We start from the raw sequence: 15,390 nt of genomic DNA, 5'->3' as shown, positions 1-15,390 counted from the left end.
TTTCAAGTTTTAGTAATCTAAAACTATACATTAAAAATAAATTTATAAATTGAATAGTAAACAATATCTTATTGGCATAAAATTTAATATACATGTTAAGAACATGAATAACGAGGCACTCTAACAAGTTGGATTTCCAAAATATATAAACATGTTATTTTTTTCAGTCGAAGTTGTAGCCATTATATTAGCTACAAACAAACTTTGTCCTTTATTTATTTTTTTTAAAGAGTATTATTTAACTAAAATAACCTAGAGAGGGACTGACATTCACAAGTAATCCATTCAAATAAATATAAGTATAAATTCAATTTTATACTAAATTTAACAATATATTTAAGTGGTCCATAGGGTAGAACCTTGTTCACCATTTTTTACATCAACTTATCACCCTTTTTTTTCCATTTTGATAAATTGTGATATTTTGAGTGAGTGCAATTGTGAAAGTGGCCCTTGTCTTCCTCTTCCATATGTGTGTGTTTTCTTCTTCTTTTATTTTGGAAGTCTGCACAAATGGAGCCCAGGTGAAAATAGTTACAAGTGAAAAAACAGCAAATTTAGTTGGGTTTGAAAGTCCAAAAAACAGTGACAAATTTGAAATGCCACTAACTTAACTTGTCCGGCACGGTCAGAACAAGAACAAAAAAGCCAGACTTTATGGTGTGAAAATGGCCAACTTGATAGACAAAACAAAAGCAAGTGGGAAACTTATTGTTGGTCTTCAACCAAAAAAAAAAAAAGTTCATAGCTGGTCACCTTGAAGTTTACTCGTTTGGACAACTTTTTCGGGACGTGGAAAGCAGGGAAACGATTGCATATATCACCAACCATAGCCTTGCTACAGAAACTAAAGTCTCTTATTGTTGCTCCCATTCTGTTAAGGTCCGTTTGAATACAACTTATTTTTGCTGAAAACTGAAAATATTATATCAAAATAATTTTTAAATGTGTAAATAGTGCTGTGAAACTCATTTTTAATGAAAAAGTTGCTGAAAAGTAAAGTTTGTGGGTCTCGTAAATAGTGCACGGGTGCATTGTTCACGGGAGAAAAGTAAAAAACTGCGGCTTAAAAAAAAAAAGAAAAAAAGAAGAGAAAACGCGCAAGAAGAAAACACAACCGTGCTCGATCCAAACACTCACTTAGTCTGCAACACTCTCTTGTACATATCGCTTAACAAGCTAATAAGTTACCAATTAGCTTTCCTTTACTTTCTTTCTTCTTTTTTTCTTTTTTTTTTTGTTGGGATTCCAAGTATTTTCCTATGCATATGGTGGTCTGCATCGATAGAACCAACGTGGGGAAAAAGCAGCTAAAGTTGGGTTTGAAAGTCAAAGAAAATGGAAGAAGAAGAAGAAGAAAGTGACAAAAAAAAGAAAAAACACAGTGAAGCACAATTTTTTTTTTATAGTAATTTTGTAAGATTATATAATCTAACTAATTGTTATTAAAAAAATTTCAAATACTTATTTATTATGCAACAATCATATTCATTATTATATCAATTAATAAATTTTTTGTAATAAAATTTGTATTACTCTTAATACTTCGAAAAAAATTAAAGATGTTATTATTCAATTAAGTATCCCCAAATTCCAAAGTAACAACATTGTTCCATTTTAATAAGTTGTAATATTGAGTGCATTTTGTATTAGATTTCGTGTGCAAGTGGCCCTTCCATTATAGTTGTTTTCCTGCATTTTCCTTTTTCCTTTTATTTTATTTTAATTTATTTTGGATAGCTTCCAACTATTTTCCTGGGCATATGAAGGTTTGCACGGATGGAGCCCACGTCCACATGAAAAAGAAACAAAAGTTGGTTTGACAGTAAATATTAAATAATGAAGAAAGACTTTATGCAATGACTTATAGTGGGATGCCCTGCCCACTTGCCCACCGACTCTTTTAAAATAATCAAAAGTTGGTTTGATTATAAAATAAGGAAGAAAAACTTTATGCAACAATTTACTGTAGGATGTCCACTTGTCCACCGACTAAAATAAATAAATTAATGGATGGGTCCTAGAAAATGAACTTTTGACTCATCTTCTCACTCTTATTACAACTCACAAACACATACTTCCATATGCGTTCACCAAGACGCTTCTTTTAGGGAATATTTTTTGTTAAACTTGCAATTTCATCTGTAACCTCATTGTTATAGTTCATCCATTTCCTTCATGGCTCTTCTTCCATCCGCATCTTCCTCTTCTTCTTCCAAGAGATGGAAATACGATGTATTTCTCGGTTTCGTAGGTGAAGACACCCGTAAAATATTTACGGATCATCTATATGCCGGTCTAAAACAAAAGGCATATTCACTTTTAGGGACGATGAAAAACTCAAGCAAGGAACATCTATTGCCTCGCAGCTCTTGAAAGCAATAGAAGAATCGAGGTTTGCTATTGTTATTCTATCAAGAGACTACGCTTCTTCAAAGTGGTGCTTGATTGAACTAACAAAGATCGTTGAGTGCATGGAAAAGACGAGATTGGTAGTTCTACCGTTTTTCACTATGTAGATCCTAGTGATGTGCGAAATCATAAGGGGACTTTTGGAGAAGCCTTTGCTAAACATGAAGAGAGTTTCAAAGATAACATAGAAAATGTACAAACATGGAAAGCCGCTCGACAAAAGTTGCTAATCTTGCTGGATGGGATTTAACGGATAAGTATGAATTTCTTTGGAATAATGTTAAATATTGTCAACTTTTTTTATTTTTCAGAATTTATTTATTACTCCTATTAATTACTATTTTTTACTTGGCCACCTGATAAGAGTGTATTTTTAACTATTGGTAGAATAACCTAGGCTAACCCTATTCTAATTCTAGTAGGACTAAATTCTAGTCATGCAAGTTTAAACTTTACATAGACCTTGCAAAATATTTGGCCCCTAATATCTCTAAAATTGCCCCCATAAAACATCTAGTAATGAATTTTGAAATATAATTAGGCACTATTAATGTGGCTAAACGAAGCTAAGATTAAGTTTAAGATGAATGTTTTGCCTTTAAATGTGGTTAGCTTTGTGTCATCAAAATTATAGTTTTGCTATTTTCTTTGCAGGCATGAAACGATAGTTATCCAAAAAATCATTAGAAGGATATTTAGTGAGTTGTATCACAAACTCCCAGGTGTGTTTCGAAGACCTTGTTGGAATGGACTCCGGTGTGGAGGAAATGTTAGATTCATACTTAGGTGAAGGATTGGACGGTGTACGCTTTATTGGGATTTGTGGGATGGGCGGAATAGGCAAAACAACTCTTGCACTTGGAAATTTATAGAAGAATTTCTGATAACTTTGAAGCTAGTAGCTTTATTGCTAATGTTAGAGATGCAACTAAAAATCAAGGTCTAGTTTCTTTACAAAAACAACTTCTTGCTAAAATCCTCATGGAAAGTGAAATAAATATATGGAATGTTTATGAGGGAATTGATGTTATAAGGAATACATTATGTAATAAAAATGTCTTTATTGTTCTTGATGATGTGGATGGAGATGAACAACTAAAAGCATTAGCAGGGAGACATGATTGGTTTGGTCCAAGGAGTAGAATTATTCTAACAAGTAGAGATAGTCATTTCTTGCAAAGAAATGGAGTGGATGATGTCTATAAAATTAAAGGGTTGAATGATGATGAAGCTTTGAAGCTTTTTAGTTGGAACGCTTTTAGGAAACCCCATCCTAAAGAAAATTATGTGGATTCGTCTAAGTACTTTGTGAACTATGCTAAAGGCCTTCCTTTAGCTCTTAAAGTTGTAGGTTCTTCGTTGTATGCTAAAGGAAGGAATGAATGGAAAAGTGCCCTAGATAAATTAAAAGAAGAACCTAATAGAACCATTTTGGATATACTTCAAATAAGTTTTGATGGGCTTACAAATTCTGAAAAAGGGTTGTTTCTAGATATTGCATGTTTTTTCAAAGGAGATAAAAAGGATTGCATAAGTGATATACTGGAAAGTTTTGGTTATTATCCAGACTACAATATTGGTGTTCTTAAGGACAAATCTCTCATAACCATTGATGACCAAGGAATTCTATGGATGCATGATTTACTGCAAGATATGGGTCAAGAAATCATTCGTCGCGAATCCCCTAAAGAGCCAGGTGGACGTAGTAGATTGTGGATTTATAAGGATGTCATTCATGTATTGAAGAATAATACTGTAAGTTGACTAGTAAAAACCTAAACTTAAAGATATATATATATATATATGTGTGTGTGTGTGTGTGTGTGTGTGTGTGTTACTATAAAATTTTCTAAGAATTTTTACCAATAATTCCAAATTCATTATTTTTGCTTATTAGGGAACAGAGGTAGTTGAAGGTATAATGCTAAACCTACCTATTCAAAAAGTGGAACACTTGAGTGCTGAAGCCTTCTCAAAGATGAAAAATTTGAGATTGCTTAAAATTGGTAATGAGAAACCTCCAGAAGACTTCATAAATGGTACTATGCAACTTCCAAAAGACTTTAATAAGGGGAAGGTGCAACTTCCGTAAGGGCTCGATTATCTTTCTAATGAGTTACGTGTTATTGAATGGCACGGATATCATTTAAATTGCATACCAACCAATTTCCAACCAAACAAACTTGTTGAGTTGAGAATGCATTGTAGTGGCATCAAACAACTATGGAAAGGAAATATGGTAAGATTATTACTTTTGCAAATGTGTATTATATTCGTTTTCATTAAGGCTTGACTTTATCTAATTATGTATTGATTTATAACAGATTTTTGATGAGTTAAAGCTTATAGATCTCAGTGACTCTCAAAAATTGATCAAGACCTTGGACTTCAGTAGAGTCCCAAATTTGAAGCAGTTGATTCTTCAACGTTGTATAAGACTATCTAAGATTCATGCATCTCTTGGAAATCTCAAATGGCTTACTCGATTGGATCTAAATGGTTGCAAGTGCCTTGAGAACCTTCCACCCAAGATCAACTTGGAATCTCTTGAAATTTTTATTCTTTCTGGTTGTTCAAGACTAAAGAAGTTTCCGAAGTTGTGGGAAATATGTCAAATTTGTCAGAACTTTATTTGAACAAGACTGCCATTAAAGAACTACCATTGTCAATGGAGCATTTAACTGGCCTTATCAAACTAGATCTAAGAGACTGCAAAAACCTTTCTAGTCTTCCAAATGTTTGTTGTTGTTTGATGTCTCTAAAAATTCTCACTTTGTCTGGTTGCTCAAAAATTAATGAACTGCCAGAGAATTTGGGGAATATCAAAGGTCTTGAGGAGTTAGATGTGAGTAAAACTGCTATATCAGAATTACCTTCTTCATTTGTTCTCTTGAAAAATCTCAAAGTACTATCTCTTCATCGATGTGAAGGCTTATCATCTGCATCATCAAATAAACTCATCAGTTTTCCTTTAATGCGAAAAAGAACAGTAGACCCCACGGGCATGTTAGTGCGTTCTCTTTCTAATTTATGGTCTTTGACCGAATTGAATCTAAGTTATTGCAATCTTCAGGCAATCCCTGAGGGTCTTGGTTGCTTGTCCTCTTTAACAGAATTAGATCTTAGTGGAAATAATTTTGTTTGTCTCCCTGAGAGTACCATTCAACTATCTAATATGGAGATTCTTCATCTGTGTGGTTGCACACATCTTCGATCTTTGCCAGAGCTTCCATTAAATATTGGGTTTATTAATGTCGATGGTTGTACCTCATTGGAAATATTACCATTAAGACTTGAAGATGGTCGTTATCCGAAACTCTGTCTTCTCAATTGTGTTAAATTGATTAACAAAGAAGACTACGGTGACATGTTATTAACAACGCTAAGACGCCACATTCAATTTAAGGTCTCTCTCTCTCTTTCTCTCTCTCTCTCTCTCACTCTCTCTTGCTTGTGAGGTTCTAAATATAATGATTTTGTAATTTTGTATGTTTCAGGGAGATGAACCCATATATGATACTATAATTCCTAGAAGAGAAATTCCGAAATGGTTTAAGCATCGAAGTGTGGGGACTTCAGTGAATTTGCAAGTGCCTTCAGATAAATTGAAGGGAGTTACCGTGTGTGCGCTTTTGTACTCCGCCAACATCATCCACTTCACCAACTTCCTTCAGTTGATGATGGTGGTGGTTCAGGTTATATATATATGCATAGGATTCAGTGGTACTTGAAAGCCAACGGAGATGAAAGCAAATTGACACTCGGTGGCTTTCCTTTTTCGGAACAATTTGGTAAGATTGAATCGTATAATCTTTACCCGGGTTACTATTCCTATAAATCATTCGATCAGAAATTGAGAGAAAATTTGAGTCAAGGAGATGCTAATGGATTGGGTCAAATTGAGATTGGATTTGAAACCGACGGTCCAGGATTAGAGGTTACAAAATGCGGGGCCCGCTGGATATACGAGCAAGACAATGAAGATCTGAACCAAACTAAGCGTGGGTGCAGCAGCAGCAACAGCTGTAGCATCACTCCTTATGAGGATGATTTGGAAGATTCAGCAAAAAAATACCAAAACTGAGTGAAAGCCATGATGGGTATTATAGGGATGAGAATGGAACCAGCGGAGAAGGTATCTCTAATCTAATTGAAAGATTTATTCCACGTTTGGGAAATTGGAATGGGAATTTAAGCACACAAGGACAATGTAACTCTAATTGAGAGGAAGAGAAATCCCAGTGAAAGTTGTGGCTTTGATGAATGCAGCACGATAATCTTTTTCCTCTTAATTTTTTGTAAGTCACTGATATCTTTCTCCCTTTTACGGATCTTTTTTTTGTAGCTATATATTTCTTTTTTAAATTCATTGGCATATGCTTTCATTTGAGTTCAACCATCTACATTTTTTTATTTCAACCATCTGCATTTTTTTATTTTTTGTTCACTTATGTTGTGGGAAAAAGTAATCACATGGCTGGCCTGAGAAAAGACTGAACTCTTTGGTGAAAAATGGCCCAAATTTACTTCTTTCCATTTGATTTTACAACAATACTGGAATTGGAAAAATGTAGTAAATGCCATAAAGAGAAAACTCACCCCATTTATTTCATTTTGATTTTTGATTTTTTAATGAATAAGAATAATGTTACGATGCAAATGCTCTTAACTCTTAAGCCATATTAGTGGAAAGATTTTGTGGACGAGGGTGTTCTTGTATGAGGAAGAGGAAGTGGAGGAACACATGGCTACGGTGAATTGTTGTCAAGGCTACGGTGAATTATTGTCAACAATTCTAAGACATTATATCAGTCAGGTCTCTCTCTCTCTCTGTGTCTCTGTCTCTGTCTCTCTCTCTCTCTCGCATTTGAAGTTCTAAACATTATGATTTATTTGTTTATTTAGATATATGATAAGTACGCATAAGGTTTGTTGTTTCGTTAAAGCTAAAGGGCATCAATCTACCGAAGTGATCCTTCCTTTATCGGAGGAATTTGGTAAGATTGAATCGTATCAGCTTTGGCTGGAATACATTCCCTCTAGACACTTGGGAAGCGACTAGGAAGAAAATTTGAATCGAGCGGATGCTAATGGATTCACCCAAATTGAGGTTACATTTGAATCGAAAGGTCCAGGCTTGGTGGTCACAAAATGCGTAGCCCATGTGGTATACGAGCAAGACATAGAAGATCTCAAACAGACTATGGCTGGGGCTGGGTCTAGCAGTTGCATCATCACTCCTTATTCTGAGGATGAGTCTGATGATGAACCAGAACCACCACATCCAAAGTGGATAGAGCACCCTAATCTAATTGAAAATTGGATTGGGAATTTATGCACATAAGGTAACTCTGATTGTGTGGAAACTTTCGAAATTTGAAAATGTAGTCAATGATTTTTTCAGTTGTATTCTTGATGATTTCTAAGGCTATGAAGAATTTTGTTGATTTTGTTCAGTTTGGCTGATTAGAAAGCTATGGAAATTTCCCTTTTGTGTTGAGTTTGCCCTAAAATTGGGCAAACTCAACACAAAAGGGAAATTTAAATTTAAAACATTTAAATTTTGGAACATTTAAATTTAAATTCTGGGTTTCCTTTGAAACATAAAAAAAAAAAAAAAAAAATTTCTTATCCTATTTTTCATAGAAACTGGATGAGTGAAGAAATACTGTGTTTTATGCTTTCTCATGGCTCAAGCATGCCAGTTATGTTTGGCTATGCTAGAATATCTTTCCTTACCATAAAAGCAGGAGAACTAATAGTAGGTTATATTGTTTTGTATATATGCTTTTTGAACGCACCAGTTGGAGCTATGCCCCCGAAGAACTTGTGTCTTTCTTGCCCCTATGGTGGCTCGATTCAACGGGTAAAAGCTACCGGTTATCATGTTGTTTTGTAATTTGATGTTCAATTTTGGTTATATTTAAGTTTGAGATAATTTTGTAGTTTATATGGCTGGTACATTGCACAATTATGAAGTGGTATGCTCCTTGGCTTGGCTAAGGTGGAAGGTGTGCAGGCTGTGAGAGAGGGGTTGGACTTTTGGTTTTTAGTGCTTATGTATTCAATTTCTCATTGTGATTCTAAATTTTAAGAAGGGGCTTTCTAATTCTACCTGCTTCAAGTTCACTTTGGAAGGGAGTATGGCTCTTAATAAATAGAATCATAATCATAATACAAACTCATTACTGCTTGAAATATATTAATAATATCAAAATAAGGCTAGACTACTAGAAGATACATCAGCCTCAATTTCTAGCAAAGAAGATTCAATTGCTAGAAATTGGCCAACCTTGATAGTGCAGAATCGTGGGCTACTCTTCTAACAGCATGGTGATATGTAGTTTTAGCAAACAATAAGCCATTGTGTGGCCTCTTTATCTGATAAGTGGTGTCTCATTTGTCTGTCGATGATTAGCAATAGCAAAAGAAAGATATAAAACTATAATTATGAGCAATACCTAGTAGAACTAGAAGCTCTAATGAGGAATTTCACCTTGAGAGTCCAAGAAAACCCCTTGATCCATTTTTAAAGACGAGGGAAAACAAGCTCTAGAATAGCCTTTTCAATACTTGCACAGTTTCCTTCATTACTTCGTGCTCTTCCTTCTGTCATAGATTTGTATAAAAGATATCATTTATTTCTTCTTTTCTTTGTGATTTGGTGAGATCTGAATTTTCCATGGATACATTTAACTCACATTAGCATTCCCTCATTTTTCGTAAAAAAATAATTTTATGCAATTTGTGTTTGCTCTGTTCAATTTTCCCGTCAATTAAATTTTCTTATGGAGTCCTGTCATACATGATATCTTTCTTATTTTATTATTTTATTTTAGATCCATGAACTTCTTTTAAGGACATCACAATTTGATTTTATATCATGTGGATATTGCTTTGTGCATTATTTTTGTATTCTGCTTGCATTATCCACTTGACCAACTTCCTTGTACCGACGATTTAGGATATATGAGATATACGCATGAGCTTCAATGTTTCATTAAAGCCAGCAGATATGAATCTGGTGAAGTGGATCTTCTTTATCCAAGGAACTTGGTAAAGATTGAATCGTATCATATTTGGCCGGAATGTTATCCCTTAACATTCTTCGGAGAGGACTGGTTTGAATAATTGAATTGAGTCAAAGATAATGAATTCGGTCAGATTGAGGCTACATTACAAACCTTCGGTCCAGGTTTGGAGGTTACAAAATGTGGTGCCCATTTGGTATTTGAGCAAGTCATTGAAGATCTCAAACAAACTAAGGCTGGGTGTAGCTGCCGTGTAAACATTCCTAATGAGGATGATTTTGATGATTCAGAAAAGACACCAACATTAAGCAAAGGCATGATGACTAAGATGGGGGTGGGGCCGGATCTAGTGCAGAAGGTACCTTTAATGATGTTCAACCACACCCAAAGTGGATAGAGTACCATAGATAATTGAAAATTGGTTTGGGAATTTATGCACACAACAACAAGGTGACTCTTATTGTGAAGAAGAGGAATCCTAGTGAAAGTGGAAACTTTGATGAATCTGCACAGTGGTAAACCTTTTTTCTCTGGTTTTTTTAAGGCACCTCTTTCTCCCTCTTACCGATCTTACGGCACCGGCTGGGGGCTTTGGGGGTTTGCAAGTGAATTAGATTTCGGTAAAGGTGATAAAATTATTTGCAAAGTTTTCTTGTTGACTAAAATACAACTAATGCAACTTGGTCGCTTATGTTTAGAGATCTCGATTTACCTTTTTTAAAATCATTTAAAATTAGGACAACTACTTAAAACTTAAAGGACCCTTCTTTTTCTCTTTTTTAATTTTGACCCCATACCACACCACCCATTGTTTGGTTGATTAGAAACCTGTGGAAATTATGCTCTTAGGTAATCGTGTGGGTTAGTCTTGTAAGTTCTAACATGCTGATATGTAGAGTTTACACAAACAATAAGGCATTGCTTGGCCTATTTACCTGATAATTGGGATCTCATTCATCAATTGATGATTGATAATAGCCAAAGAAAAATGCAAAACTGAAATTATGAAGCAAGACCTAGTAGAACTAGAAGCTCGACTAGGAAGTTCACCTTGAGGACGAAACAACCCCTTGATGCCATTCTTAAAGACAATGGAAAACTAGTTTTAGAATTAACCTCCACTACTTGCACGGCTGCTTTCTTTAGTCTTCTTTTATAGAATAATATGAAAGATCTCATTTATTTCTTCTTTTCTTTGTGATCCGGTAAGATATAAATTTTCCATGGATAACTTTGACTCGCATTTCTTTTAATATTTATGTTATTTATATATTTCCTCTGTTTTTTTTTCCTGTCAATCAATTTTTCCAAAGTTGAATATTGTCCTTCATGACCTGTCAACTTAATGTTTGACATCCTATGGCTATGAGTTTATTTAACGGTTCTGTCTGAATCAATATGTATTTAAATGCTAGATCAATCTATAAACATGATGTTTATCATTAGATGAAATCCCTTCCTAGGAACACCTTTTTGTTTGTTAATTCTGTTATTTGTTTCTGCCAGTGTCTTCACTCTCCAAAGAGGGCTGATGGTGCAGAAGTTACTGCTGTCACTGCAGGGAGAGTCATTGGATCCATAAGAGGTCTCAATTGTAAGCGACTGGTCAGGATAGATGGTGCAGAAGCACAGGCTCCGTCTTGTATACAAAGAAGATGCACAACAGATTTGGCAAATTCAGTAAGGCTTCACTTTATGATAATTGGGACATCATTCGTGAAGATGTACTGGAATAATATTTTAGACCATTAAAATCATTCTCAAATCAACCATTCTCCATATATAAGTGTTCTCCCTGAAGGTGAATTCTCAGCCATCAAAGTACCGCCCCTTCTCTGTCTATCCAGCTACTTACATATTTCAGTAAATGGAAAGGACTAGCTCTATGTGCTTTATTTTCATTTCATGAGCATCTGATCATAAGTGAATCTTGATTAAGACTTCCCACCACATTAGTGGTCATTTGGATAGTAAGAAAGGTAGCCTAGAATCTTCCCTAGTCTATTGCATCAGTATAGGGAACTTCATGTAGTTAGGCCCTCCATATCTAAGTTAGATATGGAGGGATATATTTGGCTTTTACAACATAACTTGTGGATCATTCTCAGATTTTTTATGTTTCAGTGCAGTCACATTGAGGTTTCAGCTGTAAGTGACTTCCCAGGTTTGATGGCGCAGAAGTGTGGGTAAGGTTTATTATACCCTCAAAAGGAGGAAGAGTTTGGGTAAACAATCATTAAATGCTCTAAAGAGACTTATCACAATGTGGATCTCATCCATCAATCAGTAGCAAGTGATATTCCAAATGATAATCAAGAGTGAATCTTGTTGCTTCTATGAGGACCTATATTTTGGAAGGTTGAGAAGACCCATTTATCCAGACCAGATCAGTAGACATAGCATTTATTTTGATTTTTGAGGACCAACACCCTGATATTCAACTCCACCAAAATGATTTACTGGTAATAAATAAGTGTATTTCCTTTGAAAGTACCATCTATCTCTCTCTCTCTCTCTCTCTCTCTCTCTCTCTCTCTCTCTCTCATTGGACATCATGCTTCTGTTCAACCAATGTAGTGATGAGCTACCACAAGCTTTTGCCTCAAGACACTTGCAGCATCATGTACTACTCTGTCCATACCTGGTGTAAACAATATCATCAGCATGCCATTAATCCAGCTACAAAATATTTTTTCCATCTCCCACAGATCTTATAAGCTGTCTTGTTCACTCTCTAAGCTTGAGGAGTTTCCTCCAGCCCCAATTGAACTTTTGATAAATTCTAATTATCCAAAAGGATCTATCTCTTAGCAGATTTTCTTTTATTTAAGCCAACAAAATTGAGCCAGCTTGAGGAAAAGATTTCATGCATTCCTCATGATTGTTGACTTGTTACGGTCCTCAACTCTTTTGAGTCCCACACATACTGAATTCCAAGCTACCTAGTACATGAGTTATCACTTCCAGTGCAAAAGGATTTTCTAAATTGCGGCTCAATCAGCTTAATGACTTTCTTAGGTAGTATGAAGATTTAGATCAGTATACCTGTATGCTATAAAGCACTAAGGATAGCAAATGCAGCCTCCCAGCAAAAGGACAGTTTCTTAGTTCCCCAGGGATTGATTAATGCATCTCGTACCTTGTTTCATTATTTTGATATCATATATATGTCATTTTATGTAACAAAATGTAGTAGTTCTGGGTTAGTCAATATGCATTTGAGTTTGGATGTAAGTCCATTTTCAGACCCATTTTTGTCCATTAACTTATGTTATTTCTTTTTGATGGTTTTCCAAGAGGGAGGGACTGAAGATGGTGTTACTAGCAAGGACTGTCATTGAATTTTGAATGGACGAAGTATACTTCTAATCTATATATATATATATATAAAACACTAGCATCTATGCACACGCGTTGCACATGCTTAGAAGCTTTTCTTCTTTTTTTTTCATAAAAAAAATCATACATACTAATTTGGGGTTGCATTATCCAATCACCAAAATTCCTAAGGGACTGATGAGATGAAGTATGAAAAATTTATTTTATTCACAAATGTATAAATCTCATCACACTCTTAGGAATTAGTCTATATGAATTTTTTTTAGAGTAGAGGCTAGTATTTATTAAACAAACTAATAATATGCCAGTAAAAAAGACTATTCTTTTCTACCATGCCAAACCTCATCTCACATAAAATAGGGAACTTAAGGATATTCTATTTTAAGTGTATGAATTGAAGTAAACAAGTGATATATTTCTAAATTTATGCAAAATACAAAACCATGAATCACAAAAGAAAAAGAAAAATAGTAAAAAGGAAAACCAAACAAACAAAAAACGTAAAGATGAGGGAGAAAGAAAAAATGAAGCCGAAGAGCACTCTTTCCCCATAAATTTTGCACATATTTCAAAAATTAACCGGAGCATGTATATATATATATATATATATATATATATATATAGTTTTATTACACAATAAAAATTAAGAGATGGTATAAGATAATTGTATAGTATTGATTAGGATACTTGCAACTTCATTTTCAAAAAATGAAAAATAAAAAAGCAATCCAAAAAATCAGTTATCATATTCTTTTTTCGATAATATATATTTGAAATTTACTGTTACATACCTTCCTCTCTGTCATGAAATGGCTCTAACAAAAAATCTGCATGACTTTTGTGTTTTTTTTTTTTTTCTTTCCAAAACAAAAAAGCAAATTTAGTGCAATCAAAATTTTGGAGTTCTATTAGTTTTTTTTTTTTTTTCAATTGGAGGTGTTTTATTCATATGAAAAAAGAATAAAAAATGGCTAAAGTTGAGGGAATAAAAAAAATGAACGTGAAAAGAAAAAAGTCTAAATTTTAAGAGTTCTCTTTTTGAATTCAAAATGATAGTAGTTGTATGTGTTGTAGAAAGTATAGATAAATTTGTTATTTGTTTGACATTTATGACCTTATTTCTAAGAGAAGTTACCCTTCTACATCACATAAAAGTCCAATTCAAAAATAGGAGTCCTCTTATATAAAATATATAATATAGATAAAAGTTGGATCCCAAAATTGGTGGATTCATACAATGATGACACATGTACTTTTACTGATGCACATAACTTTGACATGTAACAAAATAGTCATTAAATGTAGGGTGATATGGACTAAGCTATGTGGTAAGTTTCAATTTGTTCAAGTGATACATGTCAGCCAATTATGTCAGATGACATGTTATTCAATTGCAAAATAATTGTAGAGTTTTTTTTTTTTAGGAAAAATTGTAGAGACTTAATGACTAATAATTGAGAAGGAAAAAAATATACTCTCAGTATAATTTTTTTTTTTGGGAGAAGGAACTCTTAATATAACCACGTTATTTATAGGTATGATAAAAGTCTAATACCATAATAATTATGGACCAGTTATCTAATACCATAATTATATGAGTATTAATGCTAGGGAGAAAATGGGATAACTAAAAATTCAATAACAGTGAGGTAGACTAACTAAAAATTCAATAACAGTGGGCCAAAAAAACAAACCTATTACATATCCACTTTTCCAAATAGCAGGACCAAATAAATAAAATTCATCAACTTCTCTTCTTGCACCCACTTTATCTTGGAAGCTTTCTCTTCTTTTTCTTTGAGTTGCATCTTTTCTTTCTCAAAGCCTTTCAACTTCCTCTTTTGAGGTTTCTCAACCAAAAAAAAAAAAAGAAAGACTTCCTCTTTTGAGGTTTCTCAACCAAAATTCTCAATCCAATATGCTTTTGGAGATAGTAGTTAATTATGAATCCAAGAAATAGGGTAAAACCTGCAAATCAAGTTCAGGCTTTCAGAGAAAATACATGCCAGACCAATCTAAAGGGAAATTAAAGCAGACAATCTTCATGCTCCACATCACCACAAGAGAAGCATTTCTTGTTAGTTGATGATGGAAAATTTACAATCAACTTATATGCTCACTGTATTTTGGTAAATAACAGCTGTGTGCTCCAAAATATACGTCATGTGGCGACATTGAAGTTGCCCGAAAAGAATTTGATGTATTGCCTCAAAGAGGCATAGATGCATGGAATGCCATGATAATAGCCTATTTATGTCAAAAGTACTCGAATGAAGTTCTAAATCTATATCATCAAATGATCTTGAAAGGTGTTAGAACTAATAACGATAACTTGACTTTCATGGCGGCCCTCAAGGCATGTACGAGGTTCTTGGATTTGAAAACGGGGGAGGAAATTTTGTGTAGAGCAATGGATTGTGGGTTTGAGCTTCATTCGTTAGTTGGGTCTTCAGTTTTGAATTTGTATGCAAAGGCGAGTAAGTTGGATGATGTGGCTAGTGTTAGAAAAATCATGAAAAAAGACTGGGATGAAGAAAGTGCCAGGGTATAGTGTAGTGGGAGTGAAAGGGAAATTCCATGCTTTTCTTATGGAAGACAAGAGTCATTA

General features: G+C 34.1%; 1 long non-coding RNA gene and 1 pseudogene across 2 annotated transcripts; both read left to right on the top strand.

Annotated features, from left to right (window-relative positions):
• Nucleotides 1-2,178: 2,178 nt before the first annotated feature.
• LOC142619069 (TMV resistance protein N-like) lies at nt 2,179-6,668 on the top strand (annotated as a pseudogene).
• A 182-nt stretch (nt 6,669-6,850) lies between these two features.
• LOC142619078 (uncharacterized) lies at nt 6,851-9,490 on the top strand. Of its 2 annotated transcripts, none has more exons than XR_012841423.1 (3): nt 6,851-7,228; nt 7,359-7,757; nt 9,377-9,490. It is a non-coding gene; the product is annotated as an uncharacterized LOC142619078 (long non-coding RNA). The 2 variants fall into 2 exon arrangements; XR_012841422.1 differs by having other exon boundaries at nt 7,318-7,757.
• Nucleotides 9,491-15,390: the final 5,900 nt, after the last annotated feature.

The sequence above is a fragment of the Castanea sativa genome, chromosome 12 (genome assembly GCF_040712315.1).
Source record: "Castanea sativa cultivar Marrone di Chiusa Pesio chromosome 12, ASM4071231v1".
Taxonomy (NCBI): domain Eukaryota; kingdom Viridiplantae; phylum Streptophyta; class Magnoliopsida; order Fagales; family Fagaceae; genus Castanea; species Castanea sativa.
Note: the sequence above shows the minus strand (reverse complement) of the source record. Positions and strands in the feature narration are given on the sequence as shown.